At 36.9% G+C, this 19010-nt stretch overlaps 1 non-coding gene across 1 annotated transcript; it reads right to left on the reverse strand.

Moving 5' to 3' along the window:
• Nucleotides 1-14523: 14523 nt before the first annotated feature.
• Nucleotides 14524-14630, reverse strand: LOC141709822 (small nucleolar RNA R71). The gene has a single exon (XR_012570379.1). It is a non-coding gene; the product is annotated as a small nucleolar RNA R71 (small nucleolar RNA).
• Nucleotides 14631-19010: the final 4380 nt, after the last annotated feature.

Here is a 19010-nt window from a genome sequence, read left to right on the forward strand (position 1 = left end):
TAAAACACTTGAATTTTGATTTATCCACCATGTTTCTATTTGGCTTGGCAGCTCCAAAGTTCTTCTTGAACTTGAGCTTGGCAAATCTTCTTGAAAGGAATGCTAGGTGCTCATCAATGTCCTCCATGTCATCTTGACTCAATGAATCTTCACTTTCTGCAGCTAGCCCTTTACCCTTGCTTTCACATGTCTTTGAAGTTGATTCCACAGCTTCCATCTTCACTTTCTTCTCCTTTTCTAGTTCAGCCACTAATGCAATGGATCCTCCTTTCTTCTTTCCTCTCTCCATTCTTTCATCCTGCTCTATCTCAAGCTCATAGGTCTTCAGAATGCCATACAGTCTCTCCAAAGTAAACTCCTTATAATCTTGTGAGTTTCTCAATGAGACTGTCATTGGTTTCCATTCCTTTGGAAGAGATCTGAGAAATTTCAGATTGGAGTCTTTAGTCTGATAGACTCTTCCATGCAATTTAAGAGCATTTAGTAGCTTTTGGAATCTACTAAAAATGTCAGTGAGTGACTCACTTTCTTCATTGTAAAAATGCTCATATTGCTGAATCAGGAGCTACATTTTATTTTCTCTTACTTGTTCAGTACCATCACAAATTATCTGTATTATGCCCCAAACTTCCTTGGCAGTCTTGCAGTTGATAATGTTATCAAACATGTCTGCATCAACACCATTGAACAGAATGTTCATGGTCTTTTTATCTTTCCTGACTTGTTCAATATCAGGATCAGACCATTCATGCCTTGGCTTTGGAACAGATGGTTCAATTTCTGTTGCAGCTCTCATTGGAACATGAGGGCCTCTTTCTATGCAGTCCACATAGGCCTCATCTTGAGAAAGCATATGAAGATGCATCTTTACCTTCCAATGATGGTAATTATCTTTATCAAGAAAAGGAATCTTGACTCCAACATCTTTCTTGTTCATCTTGCTGAATTGTTTTGATCTTTAAACTCTTTGTAGATTAAGAGCTTGCTCTGATACCAATTATTAGTCCCTTAACAATATAGCAAGAATTACAGAAGGGGGGTTGAATGGAATTCTTGAACCTTTTTCTTGAAATAAAAATGTTCAACTCGATTATGGATATATTTGTTTTGATTAACACAATGCGGAATGTAAACTTGAATGAATCAAAACATAAGTAATTAAAAACAAGAGTCTTTAAAAACTTTCTGATGGATTTAAACAATTCCACCAGAGATATATTTAATATATCGAGAGGACTCTGTGTGCAGAAATGCTCACAGCTGCTTACAAAATAGAACTGCTAAGAACACAGGAAATGCTAAAGATAATGCTTACAAAGATTTCTCTGTTGTTATTTCTTAGCTATCTCAGTTATTTTTCTATTTGCTACTCTCTTGGTTTATATATTACCAAGATTACAAAGTCAAAAGAACTGAACAAATATAAAATCTAACAGTCTTGATCTTTGCTGCTTTTCGTCCTCTATTACCCAGTTAATGGGCTTCCACAGTGTACTTGTATCCAACTCAACGGCTGTGTGTCAGCTTTCACTGTTCAACTGATGTTTGAATCTTGATATGATCATATGTCGACTTTCAGATCATCCATCGATGACTTAATTGATCATCCGTCGACTGCTATGTTAAACATCCGTTGATAGTCATTTGATCATCCGTCGAAGCTTTGTTAAGTATCCGTTGGTAGCTATTTTGGTCATCCGTCGAAGCTTTGTTAATCATCCGTTGGTAGCTATTTTGGCACTTGACTTCATTTCACTTATACAGAATTACAAGACATTGCTTAAGTACAGTTAATCAACCTATTCTGCATATCTAGTTAAAGTCAACATGACTTATATGCTACTCCAAATTCTATACAAAGGTGCATACAATACTGTGCTACAAACTTATTATTACATAAGCTACTCACCGATGGATAATAAGTTAATCATCCGTCGGGACTATAATTTTTATCCGTCGAGTGCTACATTATTTCACTAAGTAAAATCTACTTAGATGTTTTGTTTAGGTAATCATCAAGTACACAACATATTCACAACACTTCATTATCATCCATATCCTTTTCAACTATAAAATATATAAAAAAAATCGCAAGGGTGAGCTAACTAACTCAGCAAGTCATAACAATGATAACTGAGGTTAAGCAATGATCAAACGAGACGATTCAGAGGAATCAAGTTTCTTTTTAACAAATCGACAGAATTGGATATTCATTTTAAGTTTTAAAAACCAAGGTTAGGCTGCTGATCAGTCACGCACTAACCCCGAGCGAAGCACACAGCTCTGCTCTACGAACTGGATCCAAGGCACACATTGGCCTAGTTCGACCACGAATCTGGTCCATATAAAGAAAACTATCCAATTCTAAAACAATTCAGTATAATAAATAATGTAATTCAATAAGCAAGATCATAATCAATAGTGATAAAGCATTGGTATAAAAGCATAATGCGATTCATGAGTATCACAAGGGTTTATCAAGGTATGTATATGAAATGGTTTTCAGCCTGTAAGAGGAACAAGTATTGAACGAATAATGATTTTGCAAGGTTTAGTTCTTTGATGTTATAAAGAATGGTTGGGGTATAAAAGTTTCTGTGTTTTCAAACAATTTTGTTCCAGTGTTTGGTTTTTGGTAGTTATACATTTGGGGAGTAGCATCATATTTGTGTGGTTTGGTATCTGAGAATCAACGAAGGATGGTTTACAAGAATTAGGCTTACGGCTCAAAGATCAAACAATGTGGCTCGGGTTCAAGGCTGAAAGATTCGAAGTATTTACAATATAAAACAGAGCTATTTTGAATACTTAACAATGTGTTATGAGAAAAATTTAGAAATAATTGCATTATATCTCGAAAAGGTTTAGAAGTACTTGCCTTACAGGGCTTTACAACTATTACTGATCAACTCTAAGCCGACTCTGCCGCTCAGGCTTTAACGTTCAACCACTAGATCATAATGGATTCGACTCAACACTTAAGTCCTTTAATTGGAACTTTACTGAACTTTTCAACTGACCATCAAACCCTCTTTTGTCCAATGCCAATTCTTGGGCCTTCCGACTAAAACCTACAGAGTCAAAATACCCTAGTTTAGACTTCCGATTATACTTGACATATCCTCGCTAACAATCTACTCGTGCGCTAACAACACTCGACTCGTAACACATACATTATTGCAATATACGCATCAGCTAGGGTTCACGTTCTCAAAAATCGATTTGGTGTTCATTTTCAGAAAATACGTATACTCGTCATTGTATGAAATTAGGGTTATTGATTTTGGAAAAACATTTCACTACAACATACAATCAGGTTTTGTATAAAACATACATGTATATATTTATTTATACTCATTCGATGTCCCGATAATTACCGGATACGCTCCCGTATTTTCGTAGTTTGATTTCCCGGAAATCGGACAACATCTCCTTTGTTTATCGGACTACCCGTCGAAACAATTCGACGTCACAATCAACAGACAACCCAACAATTAATCCAATAATCACCAATTCCCAATCACCGGTATTATTCAATTATTACTATTATTCTTACTTTATATAATTATTCATATTAGGAATCAGAATCGCGTCATCACAGTCCACCGTCGGCTCGCCGAGGCTCATCGCCGACGGCAGTAAAATTCGCGGGTTCCCGTTTATATCGGGCGTCCTACGCGGATTTCACCGATTAGCTGATAATTTCCCGCACGAAATTATATATTTTTATTTCACAAAAACCCAGTCAATTAATCCCTACAGCAAATTAAAAAAAATAATAATAAAAACATTCCCGTCATGCACGCGTATCACACGCGCCATACACAAGAACACAACCATGGCAGTAAAATAAATGAACCAGGTGGCATATGGTGGCGAAACCAAAAACCGCAGCAACATAGAAACAGAAAGACTGATCCACCGAACCCATATAGGCATATATACATATATATATACAACTGTAAGGTCAAGTAATCAGACAAGAACGAGATACCAGAAAAAGGCTCAAGCACGGCGGGAGTTGCCGGAAACAGGGGCGGCAGAAGTAATTTCCACCGAACAAGGAGGAGGGAAATAGGAATAGAGAGGGAAAGAGGAGAGGAGAGAGAGATGTCGGAGAAATCGAGAGAGAGATTGAGAGGTTTCGAGAGACAGATGATAAGAACAGGGGAGGAGTGGTATATTTTGAGTGTAATATTTCGATTAATCCTGTGCTGCCACGTTTCAATTCAACGCATATAAACTTAACACGTGTCCTGATTCCTGACTGGAGGCCCAACTTTTAATTCGTGTTTCACAATTTATCGAACCAGGTTGCCCATAAAATAAATTCAGAAAATTAACAAAATAGTATTAAAATTTTCTAAAAATCCGAAACTAATAAAATAAAATTTTTATAATTTTTTAAAACATTTTTGAAATGCAACTCGTACCCCCATTTCGAAATTAACGAACCGGGCTGTATTTTAAATAAATTCAGAAAATTATGAAAACAGTCTTAAAATATTACAAATATCCCGAAGTTTAAGAAAACATAAATTTCGTAATTTTAAAATAATTTCTGAAATGCAGTTTATATCCGCTTTTAGCAATTAAACAAATCGACATGCCGGTGAAATTAATCCCGAAAATTTCCAATATTATTTTAAAATTCTCGAAATATTTCAAACTTAAATAAATATGAGTTTCATAATTTTTGAATAATTCTAGAATTAAATACAGATTTTACAAGTAAATATCATCAGAAAATCATACAGGGTTAAATAATTGATGAAATATTGATTTCTAAATTTTATAAAATTCCAAAAATAATTATTATAATTATAGAACCATAAAAACAATTTTAGAGGCATTCCATATATTTATGCAAATAAATTTGCACTAGATCCACTTTTTGAAAGTGAAAACAATTCAATACGACTCCATGGTTAATCACGCGGATAACCCGGTACACTATAAATCACATATCAATAATCAAACAACCCATAACGGTCAAAACCAATACACATATTTTATTTATTTAATAATTTCCATAATTACATTATTGAATAATTGAAAAATACCCGAATCGTTATATAAAGTCACCACTCTCAGTAGTAAATCTCTTCAAGGTCTACACTCCATAACTCAAGCAAAGGTTGATAAACTTCATGAAACAGCTGATAAACTAGACATGGAGATCAAACTAGACAAAAAGAGGTTTATCAGACCTATTCAAGAGAAAGTGGAAGTAATTGAGAAAGTTCAAGAAAAGCAGCAGGCCCAACTGGATGAGGTCTTGCAAAATCAAGCTGCTCAACAAATTCAATTAACTAAAATTCAATCTTCAGTGGAACTTCTTCTCTCACTACTCCTGACAGATGATGCCAAAAAGGGGGAGAAGGTAGTTAAGTCCAAATGCTTAACTAGCCAAACTCTGAAGAAAAAGGATGATTCTAAAGATGACCAAGGGAAAACCTTATCAAGGGAAAAGGTCAAGGTCAAGTTCAAGGCAGCAAAGTTTCTTCACATAAACTAATTTCTGATTCTAGCAAATCTTCTACACAGAAGAATACAAGTTCTGAAGCTGTGAATGCTCAAGTTCTGAAAGCAAGTTCTGATGATCAAAGTCTGATGACAGAGCCTGATATTCTGATTCAGTCTGGAAGTCAAGACTTTCAGAAGCTTTTACAAACTCTGAAACTTAAGGGAAGGGAGACTACTGTCTACTATAAAGATCACAAGGTTCAGACACTTGATGAAGAAATTGCTAGAAGATTGTTTCTCAAAGATAATCCTGGAATGGATTTAGAGACTCTAAAGGAGGAAGAAGCTAGATTTGCAGCTGAGAAGACAAATCTTAAATCTAAGGCTTCTAATGCAAAGAAACCTCCAAGGCCTAAGGTAAAAGGTATTGTGATAAAAGAAATAACTGCCACAGTGATTCCTACATCAAGGACTAGATCTCAAACTACTACTGATCCCAAAGACAAGGGAAAATGAAAAGTTAGGGAGACAGTCAAGAAACGGGAAATGAAGATTCCTCAAATTCTGATGGATCCTGTGTGCAAGTTGGTTCAAGTCTTTGATGATGTTGCTGCAGAAGATGAAACTGTTGAAACTCTGAAAAGAAGAAAGATGAAAGAAGAATCTAAGACAACCTCTGACATAGCTCAAGTTGTTCAGAGTGAAGACATTTTAGAACAACAAGGTATAAATGAAACATCAAATCCTGATCAAGTCATCAAGACATCAACCTCTGACAGAGCTCAAGTTGATTTGAATAAGATGACAATTGCTGATAAGAAGAAGCTGCTATGGAACAAAGCTACTCCAGTGGAACCTAAGTCCAATCTAATGATTAATCAACTTGCAACATTTGGGTTAAGAGCCAAGCAACCTAGAGATAAAGCTGAATTAGGTTCTGATGAAGAAAAGATACAAACAGGAGTAGAAGTTACTCTCAGAGATCCTTTCATGTTCACATACAAACCATATGAACAAATCAAACAAAAGCACCTTGACAAAGTGTTGTCTGCTCAAATTGTGATGGATGCTCATGATAAAGATGATCTAAAAGAGAAATTGATCTTATTTCTCAACGATGGAAGAACTTACAGACTAGCTGATACTGATGTGCTAAAGAAGTCTGTCAAAGAGCTTCAACATATTCACTACCTTCTTGAAGTAAAATCTGATGTTACAAGAAGATGGTCAGAATATATTTTGAAGGCTATAAGAGATCTTCTCAGAATCTCTGGTACAAAGGCTTCTCAGTACATTTCAAAAATAACTGAAGATGATGGAAGAGAAATTCCTATGAGGAAGAATTCTGCTAAGGTAGAAGTAATTCTGAAAGGAAAATGCTTATGTTACAATGAAGATTCTTCACATCCTAGAGTTATTAGACTTGGACATGGTCTTGAAAGAACATTTATTCCAGCACTCAGAACAGCCATTTATCAGATTGGTGATAATGAAGATGAAGAACTGATGCAAGTCAAAGCACAGTTAGTTGAAGTTCTGAGAAAAGATGAAGACAAGCTGGTAAAAGACTTTACAAGGAATCACTTTGGATTCAAATTGATCCAGTGATATTGGTAAAGCTACATGTACTGTAAGTTATAATTAGTTGTCTAAATAAACTCTCATTGCATTTGTACTTAAATGTTATTGACATCATCAAATCTATCAATCAGTCTGCTCTGATACCAATTGTTAGGTCCCGAGTTATCGTAGAAGGGGGGGTTGAATACGATAATCACTAAATTAAAAATTCTTTTGAATCTTTAGCGGATATAGATTTAGTGCTCGGTTAGTGGTTTCGTGTTCTTGCGAGGAATAGTGTTTGGAACGATAAAACACAAGATATTCGGGGAAATATATATTTATATATAAATCCTTGAGGGGTGTTGCTACACTCCGGTAAATAAATTAACCGGCTACAATCTAAGAACAATAAAGTTCCTAGCTTCTAGAAAGATTTACAAATCAAATCCTATGCAATGATCTAGCTTTTGTTTGTACTAGGATTTAATTACCGGGTAACGATTATAATGCCCCTAAGAATATACAAGAATTAAATCGGGCATTATAACGTTACTCCGGTGAGAAGTTAAACGGATATACAAAAAGCTTGAGCTTCTCTGTAAATCATTGCTGCCATTTTCACTTCTCTTTTAGGAGAGAAGATGAACATAATTTTATCCAAAATGAATGGCTGAATCTTTTCTGCTACAAAGTGTAGACTTTATATCCAATAGAATTGTGTGGCTGAGGAGAGGCACTTCTGTAGCGACCAATTATATTGTTCTGTGGCAACCAGGAGTACATGAGGGGGCTTAGTTGATTTGTGTGGCGACAGGGGGAGGGGATATTGTCTGTGGCGACTCCTGCTTACTAAAACAACAAGTACATGTAAATATACTTAATCAAACAAAACATTGTACACATTTTGTTTTTTTTTAATTTTCTTTTTTCATTTTCCTTTTACCTTTTTATTTTATTTTATTTTGTTTTATTTTCTTTTCTTTTTCTCTTTTTCTTTTTTTCCTTTCTTTTCTTTTCTTTTCTTTTTGTATTTTCTTTTTAAGTTTAAATTGTAACTAAATTAATTGATAAAACAAACTTAAATATAACTTATATAAATAAACTAATTTAGATTTATAAAATAAACTTATTTAAAGTTTATAAGATAAATCATTTTAAGTTTATTAAATAAATTATATTAAAGTTCACTAAATAAATTTATTTAATTTACCAATTAAACTTTGAGCTTCGCCAGTCCCCTGAGTTGTTTAGCTGTATACCCTGCGCACCTCTTCTCGTACTTTAACATATAAATGTTCAATCCAAGTACGTTCCAATTCTTCTAAAAATAATACCCAGATTCCTTTCACGAGCTGTTGACGCCTAGTGCAACTGGTCTAGTTCACAGATGAATAACCCCGATTCAGTTCTTCGTATTATGGCCTTGATTAAATTGTTAAGCTTGCAACAACTTTATCGCTTCAGACACTAACTGTCAATAAACAACTGTACTTTCCCTGGAATCCTTTATGGTACTTTAGACAACATCTTCATTAACCTCTGTCTATACCTTGTCTTCAATTCTTCAGATTCTTATGCTTCAAATACTGTCTATCTTCAATCACTGCCAATACATTGAAATCTTCCGGTAGCACTTGTATACTGAATCTTCAACATTTCTGAAACCCTGAAAGTCTTTAACCTTTGTTCTTCACTGAGGCATGATCATATTAATGAACTTTTTTCAGTAACCTGTAGACAGACTTCAGGCTTTCTTCTAATATTCTGATTCTGTGTATTTGCCTTGTCTTCATTCTTCCTGATTTCTTGTGTAGACATTGTATTATTATCCTGTCCTGTTCTAGTGTTGTTATCGCGTTGAGTTATCATGTAACTGTTCATACAACTACACAGTCTCACCAACAGGTACTTTGTCCTTAAAAAAATCCTTGGTTCAAAGAATCTTGCATATATGTTGACTAAGGTAGTTACTAATGAAAAGTTGAAGCTTTGCATAGGTTTAACTGGGCTTCAAAATTGATTGATGAGAAGGCGCTGCACTAGTTAGAGTTATTGATTGAAGAATTGATTTTACTAGACTAACAAAAGTGAAGTGGAGATTGGCCACACTCGAAGTGGAAGATTGTTGGGTTTGTGGAGTTTATTAATTAAGCCCATAAAAATAGATTATTCAGATTTAGATTAGTTTATGGATTAGTCTATATTTCAGATTTGGACTACAAATTGTGAGAGATCAATACAAAATTAGTGCGACTCGTGGAGTAGGAACTTCCGAACTACGTAAATCTTTGTCTTATGTGATTGTCATTTATTTTCTTGTTCTGGTTTATTCACTTTGGGTTTTGCTTTCGTAGTTGTATACTCAACACCTAGCCTCTCTCGAAACCTAACCCTTTTTCGGAGCCTAGCCTCTCTTGGAGCATAGCCTCTCTCGATTGCTCACCCAGGGCCTCGCCCGAATCCTAACCCCTCTCGGAGCCTAGCCTCTAACGAAGCCTTTTCTCTTGAATCCACTTGGAGACATGGAAGATATATGCCTTTCCCTTGATCTATTACATTATATCATTTTTTGCAGCTATGAAAGAAGGCTAGGCCTATTAACAGCTTCGCTTGTTGATGGGCCAAAGTACATCGCCCTTAGGTAAATCTGAAAGGCTAGCCCTGTGACTAGTTTCCTTTTCTCCGTGGTTCAAGGTGAGCTTTGACTTCGATAATATCGGGTCAATGGCTAAAACGATGCGCTCCGAGAAAATAGTTGAGCTTTAGGCCCATGAAAATTACTTAAGAAGCCAGCCTCAGTCTTATTGGGCATTTGGAGAAGGAAACCTAGTCCATCTAGATTTCTTGCTCCCCAAAAATTACATTTGGCTTAATCCCCTATAAATAGGGGTACGTAGACACATTATATGTGACGAAGCAACCCATATGAAAAAAGAGAATTCCATATTCAATCTTAATTGCAAATTCGATCATCCATATGATCTTAGGCATCCCCAAACACAAAACCATGACCCTAATCTCTTTAGTCTAAACTCTTAACCATCATCAATCACCAACATAATTCCTCCAACCCGCCGAATTTATTATCAACCAAATTCCTCCGTTAATAATTGGCGCTAGAAAGAGGGGATTTTGACATCTATGTAGGAAGGATGTCACAATAAACTCAAAGAATCGTTGATGATGGTAGGCGGTAGCCATGAAAAGGACATAACTAATTAGATCGAATAGAGAGTTTGGCTTCTTGTATGGATACAATCGAAAAAAAGAGGTGTCGTCGGATAGGTGTTTGTTGAAGTTTGGAGAACACACCACTACTATTTTGTGAAAAAGAAGTGTCGCCCCCGGGATTCCACGATGCGTCACCCTCGGAAGAAGCTCATCACTACTCAGTTAGATGTTCCCTAGAAGGATACCGTGATCAAGAAGGATGGTAGCATGGTGTACATGCCTAGGTCTAACAAGTGGTTCAAGAAAGGAAGAGAGGTGTTCCAAAGGATAATGCCTAATGCGAGGACTAACATCAGGATTTTTTGGAGCACATTAGAAGGGCCATACATTGTTAGAGCGACATTATATAAGGGAACTAGCAGTTTCACTAACCAGGAGAGGAAGGCCATCCATCAGACTCAAAACTTGGAGCATCACAAGGATCATTATCAGTAGCGTACGCCTTCTCTACTCATCTATTGAGTTTTAAATTTTGTATTATTTTATTTTCTATAAAGTCTAGGGGGTAGTATATTTATATCTTGTTAGTAGGAATCTCTGAATATAGCCTACATATCTCTCGGTGCTTGGATATTTCTTTGGATTTTCCTACATGCTGCTTGCTTGTTCGGATTGCTTATGTGCTTTGGGTGTCTACTTGGATGTTTGTTTGGATGTTTTCTAGGAGTTTTATATATGATTACTTGGATGTTTTCTTGAATTTTTACTTGGATGGTTGTTTGAAGCCTCTCTTGTGAGGAGGGGTATTTTTTTATGCAATATTTGGATAATTCATATTTCCAGAAAATTTAAATGTTACAAGTGCTTCTCCTTTGAAGAGGAGCTTCTTCTTGTGAGGAAGATGTCGGCACTTATCCTTAGAGGAAAAGTTTCTTATTGTGAAGAAGATGTCCCCCATTTTAAAACACGACGGATAATTCCGTACTCCCGAGAATCTTAGTGTTATCGGTACCTTTTCGTTGAGTGGATGGGGACATCGTTGAGCTTTCATTCCAGCCGGCAATTTCGTACTTCAGGATGACTTAAGGATTATAAGGCGACAATCTTTTTTGAATGGAAGGGAAACATCAAAACATTTCATTGCCTCCTTACTTCTGGAACCTCAAAACATTATCATGTTTACAGTATTGAATAACAATTCCGTACTTCTGGTTCCCAGCGCTATGAGGCGACACTCTTCTTTGAACGGAAGGGAATACACGTCAAAACTCTTGTCGATTTCGTACTCTCGGGACCTTCAAGAGTATTTATATTCCGGTGTCATTTAACACTACGAGGTAACACTCCTTTTTTGATGAAGGGGAAAGACGTCAAAAAATTCTTTAAAAGTTTATATTAGAAATACCACTTATTTTTTAGGCCTACAAAGGTCCTCATGTGCCCAAGAGACGAGGCTCCATCAGCTGTCCTCCGCTAATTTTTTAGGAATGTGGAAGTCCTCATGTGCCCAAAAGGCCAGACTCCATCAGCTGTCTTCCACTTATTTTTTGAGGCCTATGGAAGTACCCTTATGCGCAAGAGACGAGGCTACATCAGTTGTCCTCCGCTTACTTTTTAGGCCTGTGAAATTCCTCCCGTGCCCAAGAGGCAATATTCATCAACTGTCATCCGCTTATTTTTTAGGCATGTGGAAGTCCTCACGTGCCCAAACGGAAGGCTCTATCAGATATTTTCCACTTAATTTTTGAAGCCTATGAAAGTCCTCATTTGCCTACGAGGCAAGGCTCCATCAGCTGTCTTCCACTTATTTTTTTACGCTTGTGGAAGTCCTCGTATGCCTGAGAGGCGAGCCTCCATTAGTTGTCCTCTACTTAATTTTTGAGGCCTATGAAATTCCTCCTGTACCCAAGAGGCGAGACTCCATTAGATGTCCTCCACTTATTTTTTAGGCCTGTGAAAGTCCTCATATGCCCAAGAGGCAAGACTCCATCAGATACCCTCCCAAAGTCTTATTGGTTTAAAGTTCATAATAATTCTCCTAGGGGATACTTGGACGAGGTGAGAACCTGAAAAGGAAATAATTTAAGTAGAAGAATTTATGACCTGCCCTCTACCAAAAGAAAAGATAAGAGATGCGTACCTTATGTAAAAACTACGTGAAAATTTTCCGGGAAGAAAGGAGCGTCGCCTGAAATGGAGTATTTGTTGAGTGGCATTTATGACACTTTATTATGCTCTAATAAGCTTTGAATTGATGCATTTGTGCTCAAGTTGTTAAGTGTTTTAACGTATTTTCAAGTGTTTTTGAATTTCAGGCATTATCTAGGTAATCAGGTGAATTAGCATTGTTTTGGTGCTAATTTGGTGTCAACGTGGTGTTGGAATAAAAGCTCATTGAAGTTGGCTCGAAGCTGTAAGAAAAATGAAGAAAATAAATTCTGGCAGAAGCCCAGCGCGCCCGTGCTGATCAAGCGCGCGGCCGCGCCGAAGTACAGAAAGCCAGCGCGCCCGTGCTGATCAAGCGTGCGACCGCGCCGTGTCGGGATGACATATTCCTGTTTCTACTTGGTTTCCGAGAAAAAGAATTCTACACTGTATGGGGCTGCTATATAAACATCTTTAGGTCATTTTTAATAGGAGATCAATATACATCAAGCCAGAGACATATCAAGGAGAGCGGGGAGAAGACCGTATTAGCACGATTCAACGAAGACGAAGAAGATCTTGTTTTTACTTGTGAATCTTTGTTTTAAGTTGTATTTGGATGCTAGTTTTCTTACTTTTGAACCTTAATCTTGTTTCGTACTTGGTTTTATTTATTCGTTATAAAGACTACGTTTGTTATATCATGTTTTCATCGGAACCCACGTTGATGATGAGTCCGATTATGAGCTAATCGTTATCGTGGAGTTCTAGCGGATTTATTTATGGATTTCTTTAGTTAACTTGTTTGATACCTAAGTATGTGGTGATTGTATGATATCCTAGTATTGGTTGTGCGTATTCGTCTTATGAGCGTCGTGAACTTATAAGATAGTGTGTTAATTCTTAATGAAGCGAAAGTGAATTTAAGGATTTAGAACTTGCCATGCTAGCATAGGTTCATGTATTTGTTATGCATAATTCGTAGGTAATTTTAACCATCTTACTTGCCTTGTGTAATCAAGATAGATAACTTGTGCTTAAACCGTTATGTTGTCAAATTCTATAGACATATAGGGTCTCAATATAATTGGTGTCTATTCAGCTTCTATCTCTTTTGTGGATGTCGGGTATTATGGTACTCGTGCAACAAAAGTTGGCGTTTATCAGTTTCGTGTTGTTTGATTAGTGTCATCACCATTGCATGCTAAGGTTATGAACAATAAGGCTATTGAATGAAGTATTTAATGAAGTTAGAATCCCATGTTTGTCATATATATTAATTCAGTCAATATTAATCTCATAGTTATAATTATTAGTTTAATTCTTAGTTATAAACAACTTCAATTTGGTATCGTCTTAGCATTAAATAATAACCATACATTGTTGCTTAAGTACATAAATTAATTAGTTAACCAATACAGTCTCTGTGGGAACGAACTAGAAAAGATTCTATACTACTTGCGAACTCGTATACTTGCATGTATTATTAGCGCGTGTTTAGCAACTAACAAGTTTTTGGCGCCGTTGCTGGGGACTGCAGTGTTAATTATAGTTTATGTGCTTTCCATCAGTGGTCGGTAAAGTTCATTGACTCAGACATTGTTACTTATCTCTTTCCTTGTCTTATTTCAGGTTTTCTAGAGAGGGTGTATGCATACGCGTTCACGTACTCGTAAGAGAACACTGGATAAAGTCGAGGAAGAAGTTGTGGTAGTTCGAAGGGAATTTATTGAGGAAGAAAATAAGGTAGAAGAAGAATAGAAAGTTGAAGAACCAGTTGTAGTAGCGATGGGAGATCAAGCAGAAAATCCAAAAGCTTTGATGGACTATTCTCAGCCTAAGATTAATGACATTCAGTCAAGCATCATCAAACCAGCCATCAGGGCTAACACTTTTGAGATCAAGTCAAGCACGATTCAGATGATACATAACTCAGTTCAGTTTTGGGGTTCTCTTATTGAAGACCCCAATATGCACATCAGGGATTTCATCGAGATCTGCGACACTTTCAAGTTCAATGATGTAACTGAAGAGGCTATCAAGCTAATCCTCTTCCCATTCTCTCTGAGGGATAAGGCTAAGTGCTGGTTACACTCTCTGCCAGCAGGATCTATCACCACTTGGGAGGATCTTCCACAAAAGTTTCTAACTAAATTCTTCCCCATGGCGAAGACTGTTGTAATTAGGAATGCTCTTACCCAGTTTGCTCAACAAACAGGAGAATCTCTGTGTGAGACTTGGGATCGATATAAGGAGATGCTAAGGAAGTGCCAACACCATGGCATGCCTGATTGGATGATTATCAACTGTTTCTACAATGGATTGGGTGCTACTTCTAGACCCATGCTTGATGCAGCATCAGGAGGAGCCTTGTGGGCTAAGAGCTACGATGAAGCTTATGAACTTATTGAACTGATGGCTGCTAATGAATACCAGAATCCTTCCCAGAGACTGACTGAAGGAAAAGTTGCAAGAATTCTAGAGTTGGACGCAGCAACTGCTATCGCTGCCCAACTTAAGGCTTTGACGATTAAGGTGGACACTTTGGCTAATTATGGAGTTAATCAAATCGCTAGTATCTGCGAGCTTTGTGCTGGTGCCCATGAGACTGATCAATGCGCAATTTCTAGTGAATCAGCTCAGTTTGTGAGCAACTTCCAGCGATCGCAGCAACTAGTGCCAGCCACCTATCATCCCAACAACCGCAATCATCCTAATTTCAGATGGAGCAACACTCAGAATGCGGTTCAACAGCCTTATCAGCAATATCCAGTTAAGCAGTACAACCCCCCTGGTTTTCAGCAACCACAGTATGCACCTAGACAACAACTCCAGCTGTAACAAGCCAATGAAAAATCTGAATTAGAGGAGTTGAAGCTTATGTGTAAGAGTCAAGTTGTTTCTATAAAGACCTTGGAAAATCAAATTGGGAAAATTTCCAATGCCTTGCTAAATCGTCATCCTGGTACACTATCTAGTGACACCGAAGTGCCAGGAAAGAGGGAAGCTAAGGAGCAGGTAAAGGCAATCACTTTAAGGTCTTGAAATGTGGCGAATCCCGAACAAACTCAAGTGTTGACTGAAGAAGCTGGAGCTGAGAAAGAATTAGAGCAACATGATGAAGAAGTGGAACCAAGGAAGACTACTGTTCAACACACTCCGCCTGAGGGTAATATAGGGGAGAAACAAATCTATCTTCCACGGCCTTTTCCTAAGCGGCTACAGAAGAAAAAGCTGGACAAACAATTTGAGAAGTTTCTGGAGGTGTTCAAGAAATTTCACATCAACATACCTTTCGCCAAGGCTCTTGAGCAGATGCCTAGTTATGCAAAGTTTATGAAAGGTATTCTCTCTTGGAATAGATGACGAAGGTGAAGAACAATTGCAATATTTGAAAGCTTCTTCCTGGAAAAGGAAGATAGATATGCCTTTTGAATCTCTTGGAATGGAGGAATTGAACAAAGCTCCTAAATGCCTCAAGCCATCTATTGAGGAAGCTCCCACTCTTGAGCTTAAGCCTTTACCTGAGTATTTGAGGTATGCATTTTTAGGTGATGCATCTACTCTACCTGTTATTATTGCATCTGACCTTTCAGGTAGTGATGGGGAAAAGCTTTTAAGGATTCTAAGAGAGTTCAAATCGGCAATTGGTTGGACTATAGCAGATATAAAGGGAATCAACCCTTCTTACGGCATGCATAAAATTCTTCTAGAAGAAGGTAGCAAGCCTACGGTTGAGCAACAAAGAAGAATTAATCCAATTATGAAGGAAGTAGTGAAGAAGGAAATTCTTAAGTGGCTAGATGCAGGGATCATCTACCCTATATCTGACAGTTCATAGGTAAGCCCGGTTCAATGTATGCCAAAGAAAGGTGGTATTACTGTGGTAACAAATGAGAAGAATGAGCTTATTCCTACTAGAACAGTCACGAGGTGGAGAGTTTGTATGGATTATAGGAAGCTGAATAAAGCCACTAGAAAGGATCACTTCCCTTTGCCCTTCATTGATCAGATGCTTGACATGTTGGACGGTCATTATTACTATTGTCTTCTGGATGGTTATTCGGGTTACAATCAGATTTGTATCGCTCCAGAATATCAGGAGAAAACTACCTTCACTTGTCCATTTGGTACTTTCGCCTTCGGACGAGTTTCTTTTGGTCTGTGTGGTGCGCTAGCCACATTTCAGATATGTATGATGGCCATCTTTTCTGACATGATTGGCCAGAATGTGGAAGTGTTCATGGATGACTTCTCAGTCTTTGGCGATTCTTTTGATGAATGCCTGCAAAATCTGGGACACGTTCTCAATTGGGAGAAATGTCACTTTATGGTGCGTCAGGGCATTATTCTCGGGCACAAGGTTTCTAGTAAAGGTTTAGAGGTGGACAAGGCCAAGGTGGGGGTCATTGAGAATCTTCCCCCCACCCATTTCTGTTTAGGGAATTCACAGTTTTCTTGGTCTTGCGGGTTTCTACAGGCGATTCATCAAAGTCTTCTTGAAAATTTCAAAGCCATTGTGCAGTCTGTTAGAGAAAGATGTTCCTTTCAAGTTTGATAATGAATGCCTTACAGCTTTTGAGATATTGAAGAAGAGTTTAATAACGGCACCGGTCATAACTACACCTGATTGGAATGTGTTGTGCATATGTTGTGTACTTGATGATTTCATAAACAAAACATCTAAATAGATTTTACTTAGTGAAATAATGTAGCACTCGACGGATAAGAATTATAGTCCTGATGGATAACTCATTATAGTCCCGACGGATGTTAACTTATTATCCATCAAGTGAGTAGCTAAAACACCCCCAAATCCGGGGTCGGGGATCCGGGTTGTCACGAGTTCCATTTCCCTTAATAACACCCAATCTTAATAAATAATCAACTACTCTGTCTTGTGACCCCACAATAAACACACACACCACAAGTTATAGTCTCAGAGATGAATATCCAAAAATAATCACAAGTCGTTTTATTCCACAATTATATGCCAATACACCTTAAACAGGTTTCTGAATAAATTTACATTTCTTTGCCATTATTACAATTCATAAATATACATAATCTGATACATCAAAAGTTGAAAGCCTAGCCTATTGGTAGTTCCTACCTCAGCTACAGCGACATCAACGCCTATAGGAAACTGCGGAACGTTTCCTATCCGCTCGCGAATTGGGAGCTTGGTCCTGTTCATCTTGTCTATCTGATGTTGTGTGATGAAAGAAGAAAGCAAGGGTGAGCAGCAAGCCCACCAAAATAATATGTATAATGATTAACAATATATGAGCCTTCTCATAGTACTCATGAAAGTCATGGTCAAAAGAAATGAACCAAGTTGATATCTTAATGCGATGAAGTCGCAAAATATTTAGTATATATATATACACATATACTTTTCAAAATATGGGAAGTCCTCTTCCATGCATAATACACACAGAGTTCCAGTGTATAACTGTATAAAAAAATATCGTTGCAAGGTGATCTCATATATCTAACCTTGTCTCAACGTTTTTCTGAAAATCTTTGTCATGCATAAGATAATCATTTACTAGATATAAGTTTAAAAGATGAAGTTACAAGATACTCCAATATACTTATATCTTTTCCAAATACTACTTGAACTACCACCGTTCAAGTTATAATCAGTTTCAAAAGTTCATCACATAGATGAGACTACAAGACAAGATTTGAATAGATTCAATCTTTGAATATCATTATAAATAATGAAGTTACGAGATACTTCATTAAGTCCTGACATATATATACACCTATATATATATACATTTCCTGAAAACCTCTGTCATGTAAAGTATGAACAGAATTGCAATATCCAATAAATTTGGAAAGGAAAGAATTTTGGCATAAACCTGATATCTTGCTGATCAGGCAAAGATACCAATAAGTAACCTTTTCTACTAGTAGATGGACGAATTCCCCACTGGTCATCACCCTGGTCGCAATAGGACCTTATGCTGGACTGCCACTCAGCCACTTATGCATTTGATGGACTCCCATTGAGCCACTTACACTATCATGGACGCCCACTGAGCCCATGTTGCTTATGCCGACTCAATAGATGGACTTACTTCCCGAACGTTGGGTAAGTAATCAATTCATTTACCAAAACTGCAACCTTGTTGCGAATATAAAATACACCATAGAGCCGGATCCCTTAGATTTTTGAGCGAGTATTCAAGTCCCCTTAAAATGGAAGATCTTGAATTTGAAAACAAGTTTTGGGATCCGCTCTACCCTTTTTAAATTCATTTTGAAGACTCGAAAACATTTTTAAGAATGTTTGGAGTAATGCTGATTTATGAAATAAATCAGTCCCAATATGAAAGAAATATCTGAATATTATTATTTAAATAATATTTCCATAAAGAATAATTGAGGTAGAAGTTGGAAAACTTATACTCGAATGAATAGCAAATAATCAAAGATATACTTATACGGAAGTAATATCTTTATTTGAATAATCAAAAATAAGTTTGATTATCGACACCTTATTCTTTAATACAATAAAGAATATTATTAAGTAATAAGCGGAGTCATAATACATCGAATGAATACTATAAATAATATTCATAAAATAAAGGAGTCATACATCCTTAAATGAATATCCAAGTAATATTCAATAATAATATAAACTGAGTCATAAG

Source organism: Apium graveolens, chromosome 2 (genome assembly GCF_009905375.1).
Source record: "Apium graveolens cultivar Ventura chromosome 2, ASM990537v1, whole genome shotgun sequence".
NCBI classification, from domain to species: domain Eukaryota; kingdom Viridiplantae; phylum Streptophyta; class Magnoliopsida; order Apiales; family Apiaceae; genus Apium; species Apium graveolens.